Raw genomic sequence first — 19221 nt, 5'->3', positions numbered from 1 at the left:
GTGTTTGAGCCGGGTCTGAGCCAAAAGTATAGAACCTAGCAAAAAGTTGAATGCCAGATCCACAGAGGAGAAGTTTCTCTACATTTTAAAGTTTGAATCATGTCTCTAGGTGAAAGCATGCCAGAGCAGCGGATGTTTGAAAATGTGTGTAGTTTTTCAAATAATTCCATAGAAATGAATGGGAAATTTATCTAGGTCAAAGAAAATGAAATTAAGCACTGGAAATAATGTAAATGATTTCTATGACTAAAGGTTACAATAAAAAAAACCTTGCATTACATTGCTTTGTTTGCACTTATATGATATGACACTTTTATCCAAAGTGACTTTACGGTTTTTTACAGTGTTACAGTCCTTGTAGCAATGTTGGGGTAGGTGCCTTGCTCAAGGGCGTTTCATCTATTGATGGTATGGCTGATGGCTTTCAAAACATCTTTGAATGGGGCAACAGGTATATTACATAAAAATGGATAACGGTAATGGTGAAAATGATAAGTTGGCCTTATATATGCCAACAGATATTCAAGGTATAAGTAGATGAAATGAACATAAAAGGGGTCTTATTTTCAACTAAAGTGTACTGCAGATGTAGGGAGTTGAAACATTTTCTGAATGAGCTAGTTGGCCCCTTTAAATAAACGGGTATCTATTCATACAGTGAGATCGCCAAAGTTTAATAAACTGAAAATGCAATAACTGTAATTTTGAAGTAGATGATGTATAGGACATGTGTCACTTGTGTTTTGTGACTTATTGTAAAAATGATATAAAGGGTTCAAAACCGCATAGTTACAAATATAATAGTAACTTCATATGATAATATTAGGCAGCTGGGCCATAGAAGGTTCACGCTGCATGCTGCACGCTACACGCTACACGTTCACGTGAAGAACCGGACCCTGGGCCATTAAACTTCATGCTTGGATGTTCACGTGTTGCGTCTGTTCTACTTTGACCGAGTAACCAACAATATGGACTCTTCGGATGACGACGATTGCCTCATTCTGCTTTTACTGAGACAGAGGAAGAGAAAAAGGAACAGAATTTGGAGCCGAGAACACTTCCTTCTGAGAGAAACCCGTGGTGAATTTCACCGAACATTCTATAATCTGCTTGACAATCCCGATGAAGAACTATTTTTCAATTATACCATTCAATTATATTTTTTCTGAAGTTTTCCCCTGAAAGCATAGAGTTATCTCCCTAGACCCGTTCTGATTGGCTGGCGCGGCGGTGACCGCATGCATTGACTGGAATTTCCATCTTCACGCCTAGAAAAAAGTGTGCATGTTCATTTCTCGCTTCACGCGTGAAGTGTGCAGCGTGCAGCGTGCAACGTGAACGCCGTTCTATGGCCCAGAGCAAGTCATGCTACGTTTGTCCACTTTTCTTTACACGCGTGTAGCGTGCAGCATGCAGCGTGCAGCGTGAACCTTCTATGGCCCAGCTGCCTTAACCACTGGTTATTTCAGAGAGGAAAAAAATGGGGACACTATTGCTTCCATTTGGGACAATACAACACAGAATTCGGGACCACTGGGGGACACAAAGAAAAAAAGTTAATTTCGAGCCCTGGGAACAGGTCTGACTTACTGACGGCAACGCGAACCAGACTCCTGCTCCATTCATACAGGGACCGGACAGCCCTTAGCAAAGAGCCCCGAACCCCATACTCCCGAAGCACCCCCCACAGAATACCACGAGGGACACGGTCGAATGCCTTCTCCAGATCCACAAAGCACATGTGGACTGGTTGGGCAAACTCCCATGAACCCTCGAGCACCCTATGAAGGGTATAGAGCTGGTCCAGTGTTCCACGACCAGGACGAAAACCGCATTGTTCCTTCTGGATCCGAGGTTCGACTATTGGTCGAATTCTCCTCTCCAGTACCCTGGAGTAAACCTTCACTGGGAGGCTGAGAAGTGTGATTCCCCTATAATTGGAGCACACTCTCCGGTCCCCTTTCTTAAAAAGAGGGGCCACCACCCTAGTCTGCCACTCCAGAGGCACTGTCCCTGACCGCCACGTGATGTTGCAGAGGCGTGTCAACCAAGACAGCCCCACAACATCCAGAGACTTGAGATACTCAGGGCGGATCTCATCCACCCCTGGTGCCTTGCCACCGAGGAGCTTGCAAACCACCTCAGTGACTTCAGCTTGGGTAATGGATGAGTCCACCTCTGAGTCATCAGCCTCAGTCTCCTCAATGGAAGACATGACGGTGGGATTGAGAAGATCCTCAAAGTATTCCTTCCACTGCCCGACAATGTCCCCAGTCGAGGTCAACAGCTCCCCACCCGCACTGTAAACAGTGTTGGCAGAGTACTGCTTCCCCCTCCTGAGGCGCCGGACAGTTTGCCAGAATTTCTTCGAGGCTGACTGATAGTCCTTCTCCATGGCCTCCCAGAACTCCTCCCAGTTCCGAGTTTTTGCCTCTGCAACTGCCCAAGCTGCAGCACGCCTGGCCTGCTGATACCAGTCAGCTGCCTCAGGAGTCCCAGAGGTCAACATGGCTCGATAAGACTCCTTCTTCAGCTTGACGGCATCCCTTACCTTCTGGTGTCCACCACCGGGTTCGGGGATTGCCGCCACGACAGGCACCGGAGACCTTGTGGCCACAGCTCCAAACAGCTACATCCACAGTGGAGGTAGAGAACATGGTCCACTCAGACTCAATGTCCCCTGCCTCCCTCGGAAGCTGGGAAAAGCTCTCCCGGAGGTGGGAGTTAAAGACCCCCCCCGACAGAGTGCTCGGCTAGACATTCCCAGCAGACTCTCACCATACGTTTGGGCCTGCCAGGTCTGTCCGGCTTCCTCCTCCGCCAGCGGATCCAACTCACCACCAGGTGGTGATCAGTTGACAGCTCAGCCCCTCTCTTCACCAGAGTGTCCAAGACATAGGGCCGGAGATCAGATGAAATGACAACAAAGTCTATCATCGACCTCTGACCTTTTAGTTTTAATTGCGCAACAGTAATAACGTAAATAACGGTGTGGTGGAGTAGTGTCTGAAAGTGTTTTTTCATTTTACCAATGAGCTCACTATATAGTCCTCTACATAGAATTCCCTAGATAGTGAGTAGGGAGTAGTGAATGAGAGTGATTTCGGACACACCCTTAAAGGAATTTGGCCTCTGCATCACCTCATATTTGTCCCCCAGTTCATCAGGAAGTCAGCTTGAAAGTTCCTGCACACTCCAGTCAACTAAAAAAATATACAATTTAAATGGGAAACATGCTTCAGTTGCATTGTGTTCACTGTAATTTCCAGGGGTGCCAATAATGGTCTGATGTGCTTTTACTGAAAGTTTTTTTTTTTTTGATGAGGCATTTGTCAGCTTGTGTGAATAAATTTATTTCAATTAAAAGATGGATTTTACTCATTTTTTTTCAGTGTCTGATGAAGCTACTTCACTAAAACATGGAATGTTTTTTGTTTAAAAAAAAATTAGGGCACTATTTTTGTATGTGTGTGTATATCTATAGTGTATATTCCACTAAATTTTGTCGTATATGGCTTATAGCCAACTCCAACTGTTTTATTCTATCCACATTCACTGGATTTTGAGAAATAATTATTTTGCAAAATCAATAAATAAAAACTTGATACAAAATGTCTGACAAAATCATTTCCGAATAGAATGTAAACAAACTGGCAAAACGACAGTAGCAGTTTGTGAAAAATGCTATAATAATAATTATTGAAAAGTAAAAATGTTCTTACTATCCAATACTTTTATTCAATATTTTGTTGCTTTTTTTTGGGGGGGGGGTTGTTTTTGAGTAGAGTTTTTATTTCATCCTCAGTTGGTTCAGTAACACAGTCCAACATTTCCTTCATCTTCTTTCAGGTTTTTGGCAGTTTGGCGACTAGGCTGGAGTGTGGAACAGGAGATATGGGGGGGACGGGGACGACTATATTCTTTTCGCTATTTCTGTTTCTTTTAAATACTTGATGATAAAGTGATATATCTGACTTGATATGCTCCGCCATTTTGTTTTTCTCTGCTCATGGTATCCTGATATCCTCATAGTAGAGTAGCCAATCAGAGCATGCGATCAGAGCATGCGATAGCTCATATCCAGTGAATGTGGATAGAATATACAGTGTATATATATATATATATATATATATATATATATATATATATATATATATATATATATATATGCGTGTTTGTATACACACATACACACACACACACACTGAACGTCTGCCTGTCTAATATTGCACTTGTGAATCTTTAGTTGTCAAAGTAGACGATGGTACTCTTGGTAGAATCTTGCATACTATAAAGCGCTGGATATTTTCAGTGAGCTTTAATGGGAGAAAATTTTAAAAAATATATTTCATTGTACTTGGTTCTCTACTCCACTACAGAGTAATAAAATACACATTTTGTCTATTTTTGTGTTTATTTTTTGAGAAATAGAACAGAGAATCTTGAATGTACAGTGAATATCCGATATGAAACCAACTTAACTGCATGCTTGCTGTACTTAAAGTCCAGCACTCAAAAACTCATTAGCCAATTGGGGATGCACCCACACAAGTGTTTTGTGCCAGAGTTGCAAACAATAAGTCAGGTGGCATAAATGAAAGCGCTGGCAATGTAACTGCAAAGTCAGGCAGTGCAAACGATAGACCTGGCAGCATAAAAACTGATAGTGATGACAAAAATCTGATCAGTGAGAATAAGCAGAGAGTACACAAAAGGACATAAGTAATTTGTTTGCAAATAATTAAAGGTTAACTGCCTGTCAGATTTTTTAAGTGTAGGTCACAAAAAGAATTTTCCCTAAAACTCAATTATTTTTGTTTAGGGGACTGAAAGCTACTGAATTCGAATCACAGGCTTCCAATTTTATTTCTTTGTTTGTTTGTTTAAAAAAAATTTAATAGAACAATTTACGTGGCCCACCACATGGCCCTAAATTCTCCTCTATTTTTTTCCTGCCTCAACATGACCCAATTCAAAATACTATGTCATGCATCACGTGGTGGACTTTCCCCATTCACACAAGGCATTGTAGGATACAAATTTGAAACAGGAGAGAAAAATGGAGGACGTGAGTGTGTGAATGAAATGTGAAAACCAACTACAGTAACGGAAAGCGAGAAGAAAAGACGTTATGTTGTGAAGGAAAGGAAACCCAGGACTAAACTAATAAATATCGGTGGTCAGTGAGCACCTCAGTGTGATCAGCTGTTCGTTTAGTGACAGAATGATGTAACTGTCAGTACACAGTCAAGGTAAACCTGTAGATGGCAGTAATGCAACACTGTGGATGCCAGCTGCCGTAAAACCCAAAAGAAGAAGAAGGTTAACCCACGCATGTGCACACGGACTTCCTCTGTCTGCTTTACTGCACAAAGTGTGCGATTTCATGCACATTATTTGCTAGGGAATCCCCTCAAATTAAATAACTTCCCAGCCACAGAATGGCCTGATATTTTGTGAGATATTACAGAAATAACATATATCACAATGGCCAAATTTCAGAGGGGACTAAATTTCACTGATTTTATGAAATCAAAAGTCTGTCTAGCTTGTGTTGGCTTCAGTGAGTTTTTTTTTTTTTTTTAAACTCATAAATTCTTCATTTTGTTTGCTATTTTGGAGGTTTTTTTTTTTTAATTTCATTATTATTTTGTCACAAATCCTATTCCCCAGGACCAGCAATTCTATTTGACGGGCATGTATGGCTCACAAAATTGAGCTATTTGGCTGATAGATTCTCATGTTTGAATGAGCTTTATATTAGAATGCATGAAACATCTTTTAATGTACCTGAAAAGATAAGTGTTGTGATGAGAAGTTGAAAATAAAAAGGACTAGATGGAAGATGGCTTTAAAAAAAACCTCTGTCCATCCCAGTGGGTATTTTTCAAAGTCATGAATGCTGTAGTTGGGTCTTTCAGGCTAGGTAGGTGTAGGTAATTGAAAAGGTCCCCTCTTGTAAATGCACGGAGAATTGTGGGTGCTTTAAGAATGCTGAAGATACACATGCATCCTTGAAATTTCTCTGAATGAAGGAGAATTCTCAGTTCCCTAGAATTCGAGGGATCCAAGACATCAGAACAGTATCTTGGGAGGATTCAGTGATGTGAAATCCTTGAAATGGAGCTGTTAAGAATCATTTCTTGACAGTATGAAAAACCCAGCATGTTTCTCAATGTCAAAGAAGGATCCTTTGAAGGTTCCATTTCAAGGATATCATGTCATCGAATCCAAATAGGAATGTTTAAGGAAATAAATGTATTGGTTTGGTGGATTTTACGTCGTCAGTTCAAAATCCCTATCTTATTTTGTTAAAAAATACTGTTGCCCAGAAGATCTCAAATGTAATTACTGCATGTCACAATGATGTGAATATCCATCCATCCATTATCTGTGACCGCTTATCCTGTTCAGGGTCACGGGCAAGCTAGAACCTATACCAGCTGATTTTGGGCGAGAGGCAGGGTACACCCTGGACAAGTCGCCAGATCAGCGCAGGCCTGACACATAGACAAACAGCCATTCACACCTACAGTCAATTTAGAGCCACCAATTAGCCTAACCTGCATATCTTTGGACTGTGGGGGAAACCAGAGCACCCAGAGGAAACCCATGCAGACATGGGGAGAACATGCAAACTCCACACAGAAAGGTCCCCGTCGGCCACTGGGCTCGAACCCAGAACCTTCTTGCTGTGAGGCAACAGTGCTAACCACTACACCACCGTGCCGCCCTGATGTGAATGTGAATTTCAAATTTTATCACCTTATTTTATATTTGTCTAAAGATCAGTAATACTTTTAATATAGTCTCTTAGGCTTTACTCTTCATATAGACCCCTTACACTGATGTCACATTTACGTTAGCAACCATCGTTGCCCTAGACCTGGGGGACAAGCAAACTTTGTTTACATAGGCCTACTGTTCACATACTGAAGCCAAGCGAAGATGTCTGACATCCGTTGCTGTTGTCCGAAGAAAACTACAGCTAAAAAAAAGCTCTACTACTGTATTACTTGGATAATTTTAGTCAGAAATATGCGAAGGATAGATATACATGGAAATTAGAGTTTATTAGTGGTTATGATCTGTACAAAATTCCTTGAAATGACTGGAGTAACGGTGCAGATTTGTGGCCTAGCATTAGCTACATGTTGGAATATAACTTCTTTTTCCCCAAAGAGTCCTGACATGGAAGAACAGTGGAAAAAAAAATACAAAAGCAAGAAAGCCTTCTTTGTATAAAGAATTTTTCCCGACATCAGCTTTTGGGAACAGAATGCTGCGAAAGCCAAAGCATTTACTTTCAAAGGACTCCTACCTGAACTGTGGGCTAGATGGTGTTCCCAGCCCTCCATGTCTTAACAACGCCAAGGACATCTAGTTTCAGGGCTATTTGCACTCTATATCTATCTATCCATCCATCCATCCATCCATCCATTATCTGTAGCTACTTATCCTGTCCTACAGGGTCGCAGGCAAGCTGGAGCTTATCCCAGCTGACTATGGGTGAGAGGCGGGGTACACCCTGGACAAGTCGCCAGGTTATCGCAGGGCTGACACATAGAGACAAACAACCGCACTCTATCTATATTAATACTTATTATTGTTAAAACAATACCTGAAGTGTTATTTGTAAAATAGCAAAATCTTGCTCTAGACTTTCAAACATTATTGTAAGATTTTATTTTAATTTTATCTAATATGGTACAATAGCGGGCGGCACGGTGGTGTAGTGGTTAGCACTGTCGCCTCACAGCAAGAAGGTCTGGGTTCAAGCCCCGTGGCCGGCGAGGGCCTTTCTGTGCGGAGTTTGCATGTTCTCCCCATGTCCGCGTGGGTTTCCTCTGGGTGCTCCGGTTTCCCCCACAGTCCAAAGACATGCAGGTTAGGTTAACTGGTGACTCTAAATTGACCGTAGGTGTGAATGTGAGTGTGAATGGCTGTCTGTGTCTATGTGTCAGCCCTGTGATGACCTGGCGACTTGTCCAGGGTGTACCTCGCCTTTCGCCCGTAGTCAGCTGGGATAGGCTCCAGCTTGCCTGCGACCCTGTAGAACAGGATAAAGCGGATACAGATAATGAGATGAGATGGTACAATAATTCCAAATGCTAACAGAATCAGCACATTCCAGTTGTAGCTATAGTCCTATAGTAACTATTATCACCCTTGTAATAATTGCAATAAACGGTTAATGTTCAGTTCCCTCTTCATTTATTCTCTATTCAAAAGGCACCACTAAGTCACATAGGTTGATAAGTGTCTAACGGACAAAAACAATTTTATTCAAAATAGTTTTTCCTGTCCTAGTCGATTTATTTCACATGCATGGAGCTGTTGTAAAGTTCAGTGTGTGTCGGACACTCTCAAACTGTAGGTTCATTACTATACTCTGACTCCATGGTAACATTTTGCACAAGACTGGGTTCCTCTGATAACAGAAGTAAAGCTTCAGCGCTCTCTGCTCTTAATCTTTTCTGTTCCTTCAGGATATATCATGCATGTTGCACCTTGTTGGTTTTTTACTGATTTAATAATGCCTGTGTTATTTGTCTGGTGCCCAAACTGGGTTTTCTGCGTTGAATAAGGAAGTTGGTTCATCTGTAAGAAAGTCAGTTGATTTTGTTTGAACACTTTCATGAAGAAGCTAACTTGAATGCAAGCAGAAATAAAATTAGATTCTTAAGCAAATTCTTCCATACTCACTTCTGACTTTCTATTTTTTAAAAATACATTTTAAATACAATCACGAATTTCTCTGGAGTTTTCAGGATTAGCTCCTCTCGTCATATTCTCTTTAACCACTCATTTCTTCATTGTTCTTGGAGCATTTTCTTCTCTTTTTTAACATTTTTCTTGATACTGGGGAGACGGTAATACCTTTTATCTATTTCTCTATTTGAGCGATTTGAACAACCAAAAACAGTGCAAAGATGAACCATATTGAAGACAGACTAAGCTTTGCTTATATGAAAGACAGTGTCTGTTTGACCCCCAGGTGAAATTGTCATATGATATGTGACCTCATGCGCAAGGGGTCTATAATTTTTAATTTGTTTCACAGCTTGTTGTGGTGCAAATAGGTGGGGTGCTGGTTAGTCACTGGCATCGCTTTAAATGTATTGCTTTACATGCCATATCTTTAGCAATATGCTTTAAATTTGAGAACATTTAGTAGCTTATTTAAGATGATTTAATAGATGAGCTTTCTTTCAACACATTTATAGTTTGAATCAAGCACAATTTTATTAAGTATGTTACATTGTTAGTGTTTGAATTGCAATATTCTGAATACAAAATATTAAGAAGACTTTGTTACAGTAGTATGTACATTGTTTATCTCATTTTAATCACAAACTTGCCAAGTAATTACAATGTTATATGATACAATTCAACTGACATTCATGATGTCTAACCCCACCCCCAAGAACAGTATTTCCAGGAATCCCCTTTGTAATTTCCCAAGGGATTCCTGGGAAAACTGGACCCCGAGGACAGGGAAGAAAGTGTTTATTAGACAAAAGGAAACCACAAAAGGGTAAATACTATCTATGAAGCATTTTACATTTATTCATTTGACAGAATCTTTTATCCAAGTGAATTACTGAACCAAACAGATTAAAGTTATGGGCTTTGTTAAAGGGCTCAACAATAGCAACTGGCAGTGCTGGGATTTAAACTCACAATTTGATCTGATTCATAACTCAGGTCCTGAAATATTGAGCCACAACTGCCTATCTATACTGGGCACTGATCTTCTTTCATGTGTTGAAAAAGTTACAATAGTTGCATTCTACAAATATATTTAATCTACATTTTCGTATTAAATCTGGCTAATAAAAAGTTTATACAAATGCTGATGTGTGTTTACAGTAGCAGTGTCCCTCTTCCCGTGCTACAGTGCTTCATCTCAGACTCCCAATTGACCAGAGATGCAGCACTGCACCTTGGGCCTGAGGACTCATTCACACTCATTTTATGTGCAAGTAAAGTGTACTTTCATCCTTGAGAATGTTGAGAGGATGGGCACAGTAACCGCAGGCTTAATACATGCTATATCTGTTTGATTTCTCATTCTTCCTCCTTCCCACATTGTAGGGCACCATTTATCTGCGCTGATTCCATTTTTTTTTTGTACTTGTAGGATATTCAGAGCTGTGATAGGCCTCTGAGCTTTGTTAGTCAAAAGCAGTAATATTGTAAAGGTGGAAATCTAGAGCATTTAACAGTAAAATACTTATCAGTTGTAGTGACACAACCACAGTAAATTTGTGAGCTGTATTTCACCGAATCCCAGAACAAACCAACCATATGTAGGGTATTCACTTTCACAGCGTTAAGGATGCCTTATGTTGAATCAACAAGCTGCAGAACAGCAAGGCTCCTTAACTAGCAGTAACATGAAGCACCACTGTGAAACAAAACATAAACAGTTTAAATTGAATTGGTTTATTTATAGTCATGTTTATCATAAAACTTTAGCTGAATACCACTGGTCTATACTTTTTTGTCACTTTTAAGTCAGTCCTAAAGCAATATAAAGTTCAGTTAATTAATTCGAGTGAGTGAGTGAGTGAGTGAGTGAGTGAGAGAGAGAGAGAGAGAGAGAGAGAGAGAGAGAGAGAGAGAGAGAATAATGGTGAAAAACAAATATTGAGTCTGACATGCCAGACTCACTGCTGGTATGTGTAATACCATGGGTACAGTTGTGGCATATTATTCCATCATCTTGACTTGTCACTGCCTGGACTGGTCCACAAGAAAACATTTGTCATACCTGCATTTGAGAAGAACTCATCATAAAATTATAACTCCACTTGTAATAAAATTTTAACTAAGTGTTGTAATCTACTAAAATACTAGATTTGATTATGTAAGAAACATATCTCCCCTAGTATAAATTGAAGAGTATTTACATTGCCCAAAGTGTAGATAATTAAATTTAAAAAAAAAAAAAAAGGCAGCACAAAAAATCCTGGGCTATTTTTGAGCATTCTCCAAGACACAGGAGGTTTTGATTGCCTCAGCTACCTCATCTGGATTCTCCTTGAGCCCATATAAGGAATTCTGAAGGAATCTTATTTTGGGATAATGGAAAATGTAGCAGTGGTTGTGATAAACACTCTTTCAACCTCTTATGGCTAGTGATTGTGGAAGCAGATAGTTTGTCACTGCTAAGCGTAGCTGTCCCTCCCCTTCTGTCTCCTTGTGCTGACTGCATACATTCCCTTTTCTAGTCACAGTTTGCTCCAGTATGACATAAAAGGCAAAAACCATCAAAGGTGATGGAGAAGCCAAAAAATTAAGTCATGACCATTGCCAAAGGGGTAAATATTATATAATGGCATTACTGAAAAATGTTATACCTTAAGTTTCATCTGTGACTTGACCAGAAGTATAAACAAACCTTGGCTTGCATACAACTGCAAAGATTCTGATATTGTACATGAAACTCTGGCCATATTAGTCTTATTCAACATAACCACATGATTTTTCATGATTATATGAAGATACTGGATAAAATCATAAATTAATAATAAATAATAACTAAGCCCTGTTATATACATAACATCTCATATATGACAACTTCTACTGTTATATACATAACATCCTATACATAATTTTGACTCCTACAGTGAGTATATTCTTGGGCTCTTTTATGCAAGAATGTTGTATAAAACTAAGATACTACATAACAGCTTATGCTGAAAAATGTAATATATCAGTATTTGGTAATTTAGATTATTTTCAATTATTTTGTAATATAAAATGCTGGTTGAAGGTGAAAATAAAATGTCTTCTGGTTGCTAGTGTTGCACAAAGACAACTAAATTTGAACTACTGATGTGTGTCTGCCACACATTCTTACAGACTTTGCATACAGACAGCTACTGAAAATAAAAACAATTTGTGTGTGTGTGTGTGTGTGTGTGTGTGTGTGTGTGTGTGTGTGTGTGTGTGTGTGAGAGAGAGAGAGAGAGAGAGAGACTTGGCTTGGTGAAAAGTGCTCACCTCCACCAACATGAGAGAAACACTGTTTACATAGTCAGAGACACTCTGCTGATAATGTAGAGCAAATGCGCTTGCACATGCAAACATTGCCTTTTAAGGTCATTTTTCATTTCTCCTAATCTCCTCAAATAATCACAATCAGAAACATGGGCTAGCTTTTGCAAATTATAAAGCGTCTTCTTCTGCTTGATCACATTCATAGGGATATGTACTATAATGCAAGAGCTACATTCCCTGTTTTCTGCTCTTATTCACTTATACTTTTGTGGATCAATAATAACAACTTTATGTCCCTTAATGTCTGTTTCTGTGTGATCTTTAGTTGTCTTTAACTGGACGCTCAGGAAGTTCCTGTTACCTTTCTTTGGCATCCAGTCTCTTGGGTTTTTAAAAGCTGTGTTCTATATATTGATACTAATGACAAGGGCCGTCTCATTTTCAGTTTAAATCACAATTTTAAGGGTTTATCTGTTGCTTCTCTTTCTATGAGTGTACAATAAACATTGTACTTTTTAAGAAGGCTTCCCAAAAAAATTAATGCTACAATGATAGATTGACAGAAGGTTGTTGTAAACAAGGATAAATCCTAAGTACATTCCTTAAATTGAAGTAATTTGCAGTGCCCGGCTGTGTGGAAACATTCCAAAACATACACGCACAACTTAATCTGACCTTCTGACTATGAGAACAACCGTAAACTATGTGTTTAATTTTGGGCTGGTGTAATTTGAAGATGTTGGGCAATCCCAAATCCCAAATGAAAACCCCAGTCCCCTTTCTGTTCATGTGAAAGTGACCCTGATCAGGGATTTGAAGGGGCTTGAGAAGGGGGGCAAGTGACAATAAGGGAAAACTGGGGCTTTTGGGTCATGTGAAAGCACTTGATTCTGATGGATCCCAGACTTCTAGGAAAATAATGTGCTTCCTTTCGCTCCTTCATAGTTTCCAGTTCATGAACTTCCTCCACCTCACTGTCTAATCCGTTAAACTGTCAAATATACACCCCCCCCCCACACACACACACATTCATTCAACAGTACATATTGTATCACTAAATTACAAGTAGTAACATTGTCACTATACTACTTAGCTGTCATTTTACAGCAGCCATTTAATTAAGCAGTGTTTCCAAATATACTGCTTTTCTTTGAGAGAAACAAGTTTTGGCTTGCACAGAAGAAAGCTGACACTGTTTGTGCTCTACTAGTCCTCCTCATTCTCTATTTTACTTTCTGAACCTGGACTGGATGAGATATGGAGGAGACTTCAATGCAACTTTGATAAGTTCTTCATTATAAAAAGCAAAATATTCTATGCATATTATTTATGCCATTTCTTTATATTATGAATTTGTCCTTGATTTCTTCAATAAAAACTATTTAGATTTAGAACAGTCTATTTGGCACAATATGTAACCTGTTTGATATATTTGGTTACATGAATTTGTTTTATACATACGTTAATGACCTAATGATCCATAACATTGAAGTTGAGGTGCTAAATCACAGCTTCGGGTGGATTAATGGTTTGTTTTTTGTGATTTTGCAAGCTTAACATACCTGATATGGTTCACAGTTCCAGATGGAAAAAAAAATATTGGTCACATATTCAAAGGTGTTAACATACTCAGAGACAAATTTAAAATATACATTTACCACCATAAATCATGCTGGGTAATAAAAAAAAAAAAAGTTATAGCAATGTGATGTGATTGAGAAAACTTACCTTAGACTGTTCCATGGCAGAGAAGGGAATTTATAAAAGTCTTTCTTCGACACAAAGCCTAGGCAGAAGGATGCTGCTGCCTGGACAAATGTGACATTAGTGGAGCAGACCATGGCAGCTGTGTACTTCAAATGGACCCTATTGTCTACTGTCTGTACTGAGGGAGTTTCCCAAGAAAACCTCTCTTTTGAAGGATGTATCACTTGGGAAGCAAAAAAAAAATTCTTTTGCCTTATATGAGGCAAAAGGCAGGCATACATTAACAGCAAGTAAAAAGGGAAATCCTCCAGATGACTGTGATTGGCTCCATGTGTGTAAGCTTCCATGACCCCAGGCAGTGACCCACAGTGTGCGAGTAGGAGAAGATCTGGAGGCTACTGCTGGGGAGGAGCACTCAAGCTGGAGGTGGGTCTGTTTTTTCCGGCTATTGAAGGCACAATTGACAATTTTCATATTTCTTCTAAATTTGGAGATTTCTGCCCATGCTAGATTCTTGGCAGTCCTGACTGTGAGCACACATGGAAAACATTAACAGAGTTCTTTCGGTATAGAAACATATACTGTACAAACAAATTCCTGTAAAATTACAGTAATTAACTGGCAGCAGTTTCACCAGCAGAGTAATGTTTATTTATGGTACAGTTACTGTGTATAAATATTACAGCAAAGTGCTGTAATTCAAATATATTGCTCGTTATTGCTTTTCTGCAATTTACTGATTGACTGTCATTTATTGATTACTTATTTTCCACTAACATTTATATTTGACACCTACACTGTCAGAAATAGAGTACAGGAAGAGTCCATTTCTGTCGCTCAAGGTACAATCTACGCTATTGTACCCGATAGGGCTTGTTATTGGACCTCAAAGAAACTATGTGTACCTTTTTAAGGCCTAAAAGGTACATGTATGTTTCCAAGCAATATATAAAGGGTAGAAATAAGTACCTTAGAGGTTACAGCCCCAGTGACAAGCTGTTGTACCTCTAAAGGTATAATATTGTACTTTATTTTCTGAGAGTGTACAGTATTATTGTACCTTTAGCGGTAAAACAGCTTGTCACTGGGGCAGTACCCTCAAAGGTACTTATTTGTACCCTTTAGATATTACTTGGAAACATATATGTACCGGGCAGCACGGTGGTGTATTGGTTAGCGCTGTCGCCTCACAGCACGAAGGTTTGGGTTCAAGCCCCATGGCCGGTGAGGGCCTTTCTGTGCGGAGTTTGCATGTTCTCCCCATGTCCGCGTGGGTTTCCTCCGGGTGCTCCGGTTTCCCCCACAGTCCAAAGACATGCAGGTTAGGTTAACTGGTGACTCTAAATTGACCGTAGGTGTGAATGTGAGTGTGAATGGTTGTCTGTGTGTATGTGTCAGCTCTGTGATGACCTGGCGACTTGTCCAGGGTGTACCCCGCCTTTCGCCCGTAGTCAGCTGGGATAGGCTCCAGCTTGTCTGTGATGCTATAGAACAGGATAAAACGGCTAGAGATAATGAGATGAGATGAGACATATATGTACCTTTTAGATCCTTAAAAGGTACATATATGTTTCCAAGCAGGGGCTGCATGGTAGTGTAGTGGTTAGCACTGTCACCTCACAACAAGAAGGTCCTGGGTTCCAGAGGTGGAAAGTAACGAATTACATTACTCGCGTTACTGTACTTGAGTAGCTTTTTTGTGTACTTATACTTTTTCAAGTAATTTTTAAAGAGTGTACTTTTACTTTTACTTAAGTATGTTTTCTTTTAAGTAGTGTACTTCGGTACATTTTACATCACAACCATTACTGAGTAAAAATAAATAAATAAATAAAAGGCTAAAACAGAGAAGGGGAAATGCGTTCTGGAAATGAATCACGGGAAGGACAGTTGTCGCGCGCGCAAGTCTCACACAGACGATGGCGGACATGCACCGGCGCTTTAAGGGGGGGGGGCTTCGGGGGGCTCAAGCCCCTGGGCCACAGCCAATCAGGGGCCTTGTAATATTAATAAAATAATAAACTGTCGGAATCGTGGACCTACATTAATGTACGGATAGAAATAAGGTTAGAAATAAATGATCGCACAGTAGCCTGCTGTAAGAGACATGGTGGATGTGGTTCGCGAAATGAACACCCACAACTGTACCAGAATAAAATGTAACAAAATGTAACGTCACGCACGAAAGCGCGCCAAAGACTGCAGACCACAGAGACACAAATTTAGAGGCTTTGAAAGATGAAGCGTTCACATGTTAGCGGGGTGCATAAAAGGAAAAAAAGAGAGAGATGCAGGTAATGATAGAATCATTGCCTAAAGTCACAGACTTTTTTAAGGTAAGGATCACCAATCTGTTCAGAATATCAGCTACTTATCAGTTATCAGCGTACCAGCAGCTAGGCTATGTGCAGCTAGGCTAGATATGCTACGATTTGTCCAACAGTAAAATAAATCAGTTGTGATTTGAATACGTGTCGTGTGATTTGAGTTATAATCCTGTTAGTATAATAGCATATTTCGATGGGGATAATAAAATGTCTAAAACGGCATCTACTGAAGAAATTGATGAAAAGATTGTAGCCTATAATGTTCACAGTTCGGGCAGCAGACAGAGTAAGCATACTGAGGGGAATAGCAATACAAAGCTAGCGCAGATCCACATTTCTCGCTAGCTGTGTTGGGTGTGTTGTTAACCCGTGTGGATTTAAGTTAAATACTTGAGAAGTTCTGTGGTCAAGACAATGTTTTAAGGTAAGGACACTTGATTATTAATGTTTGCCCGCCGTGGCTTGTTGTTGACGAAAGGCCCACATGATTTTGCCTTATGCAGCTACTGCTAGCGTCATGCTTTGAACTAGGTTAAGCTCATTTGCGCTAAAGGATGGGTTTATTGAAGGACTTTGATGTAGCTAGTTTCTTTTTAAAAAATCGTATGCTCAAAACAGTATGCCCATGTTCATCATGTTTAACTTTTTTCTTGATGGAGTGCATGAAATATTGTTGCAAGTGGTATTTCGATGCAGTCATGTCAAAAAGGCAGTTGAATGCACGGTCTTATTCAAGGAGAAGGAAGACTTGCATGATGCTTGAACATAGATCGGTAAAATAGACCCTAGTAGGACTTGGTTTCGTGTATTTCAGTCTGTAGAGTTATGAGTTTGGCCGCTGTCCATAGTGTTTACGTTTCATGTGGCCGCCGAGCCAAGTACCTTCATCATCATCATCATGTTCCCCTGTCAAAAGTTAAATTCTCTAGGGGTGCTTCTGCTGTAGCAGTTGCAGCAGTTGCTCAAAGTTTGATTTGTCCATCATCATACGTCTTATCTGTTGGGTGTCTATGCCCAGCAGATTTTCCCATTTCGTCCATTTGTAACCATTTTTGTCAAACAGGAGCTGCTTTTGCACTTGGTTATTGCCCATCCGGCAAATGTGATCAATATATTTTAGTTGTTGTACATAGCAGGATAGTTTTATATCCTGGGTTCCTGTCAGTTTCCGGAGGTCAGCATTGGACATCTTGTAGCTCCAGTCTATATCTTCATTTGTAGTGTTCTTTTGGTCAGGGGCAATTTCGTTTATATCCACCTTTAATCATTTTCCTTAGGAAGCCGTGCCACACTACCTCAATTTTGTGAATTTCACTGGATGATAGTTGCCATGTCTGTGCGCTGTACAGGAGGCGATATCGAACGCATGCCACTAGGAACTTTATACGGGTTTTTAGTAGTATTCGGTGGTCGGTAAGAACGTGTTTCAGTTCATTCCATTTCATGAATGCAGCACTTATCCTAGCATGCAGGAAGTGTGAGGATTCATCACAGTTGCTGACATTATAACCAAGATATTTAAAGGTGCGGACGTTTTTAATATTAGTGCCGCCAAGGGAAATGATACTTGGTTTACATTTGATATCCTCATTGACGTTAAAAGCCATTGTTTCTGTTTTGACATATGATATTTGTAAACCAAAGTGGGTGTAGGTCTTATCATACAACTGAAGAATATTCTGAAGCTCCTCAATGGATCCAGCGAGTATGGCCTGATCATCTGGGTATAGAATCTCTGTTATGCAACCCTCTCCTGATGCTCGTGCTTTCGTACGCATTTCTCTTGTGGATACCTCATTTGGAATGCAATATCTGAACTTGAAGCCTGTATCTGGGTACAGTTTTGATATCTCATGCTGTGCAATCCTGACAACAAAGTCCATATAGATATTAAAAACTGATGGCGATTCTAGGGCACCTTGTCTTGCAGTGAATGTTTGTTTTCATGCCGCCGAGCTATTTTTATGTATTTTATTTTTTAAAAGGACTTGTGTGTAGGTGTGTGTGTTTTATGTTTACAACACATAGGTCTACATTAGCGCACGCGCGCTTGTGTGGTTATCTCTGGCCATGCCCCTGCGTGAAAGTTACGCAGTATCACTGTCCTGTCCGTGGTAATAATCAGAACCGGCTCTGTAATGATAATGCGCGCGTTCTTCTCTCCCTCTGTGGTCGGATGTGTTGAGCGATGTGAGTGTGGGCCTTGCGCAGCTACACTGAGCCAAACGTAACCTATCGTAGGCTTCTAGGCTAATTACGCGCTTACACTATAAATGCTTGACACGTATTGCAAATAAAATAAGAGTGTTTTCCTGGCCAACGGTAAGGGTAGGGTTGACAGATAGCCTATGAGGGGCCTAGCCCCTGGGCCACGGGTGTTGATAAAGCGCCCCTGCGGACATGGAGGAGACCGAGGAACCTGTGGTGGACGACCCTGCAGAAAACGCAATTTCTTCCAGTAATGAAGTGCACCCCTGGCCCTACATACGTGATCACTTCAGCTTCGTAGAGAAAAGGGGTGACAGTTTCATTATGCAATGCAGATTACGTGTGCCCAAGAAGACAACCATTGCGGCATACAAAAATTCGACGTCTAATCTGCGCAAGCATGTTGAGGTAAGTATTGTCATTGGCATCATAATCACGGGCGCAGATAGAGGGTGGGACGGGTGGGATTCGTCCCACCCAGATTTAAATTCACCTCGTTCGGTCCCCCCCCACTTATAGGGAGGAAAAAATGTCTATGCTGTCTTTCTTTGCATAAGGCAAACCTCACGGAAAAATCAAAAGACTAATTACCATTCGGTTTATTGAGGTGCACAGCAGTGTATACATAGTTGCAACAACTCACATAAAACAAAACAAAGACTGATATTCGGTTGGTTGAGCTGCGCAGACTGCACAGGTTGCGAGCTCGAGCTTGGTTGCTATGGTTACTCACAACAAGTTTGACAGGCATATCGGGGTTGGGGTTGGTTTGCTGGCAGCTTTGTCCCCCCAGTTTTTTGTCCTCCCCAGTTTTTTGTCCCTCCCAGTTCAAAAAACGTATCTGCGCCCCTGATCATAATGTTTCCTTTCCATAGTAAAACCGACAATAGGCTGGTTATATTCCAAAAATAGTGGATGGCATTGCTAATGTTGAAGTAGCAACCTGTTGGTACTGTAACATGACGGT

At 40.3% G+C, this 19221-nt stretch overlaps 1 long non-coding RNA gene across 1 annotated transcript; it reads right to left on the bottom strand.

Moving 5' to 3' along the window:
- Window positions 1-9223: 9223 nt before the first annotated feature.
- Window positions 9224-13992, bottom strand: LOC132890104 (uncharacterized). Its single transcript, XR_009655156.1, has 2 exons — window positions 13741-13992; window positions 9224-10780 (listed from the first exon to the last, which is right to left on the bottom strand). It is a non-coding gene; the product is annotated as an uncharacterized LOC132890104 (long non-coding RNA).
- Window positions 13993-19221: the final 5229 nt, after the last annotated feature.

This window comes from Neoarius graeffei, chromosome 8 (assembly GCF_027579695.1).
Source record: "Neoarius graeffei isolate fNeoGra1 chromosome 8, fNeoGra1.pri, whole genome shotgun sequence".
NCBI classification, from domain to species: Eukaryota; Metazoa; Chordata; class Actinopteri; order Siluriformes; family Ariidae; genus Neoarius; species Neoarius graeffei.
Note: the sequence above shows the minus strand (reverse complement) of the source record. Positions and strands in the feature narration are given on the sequence as shown.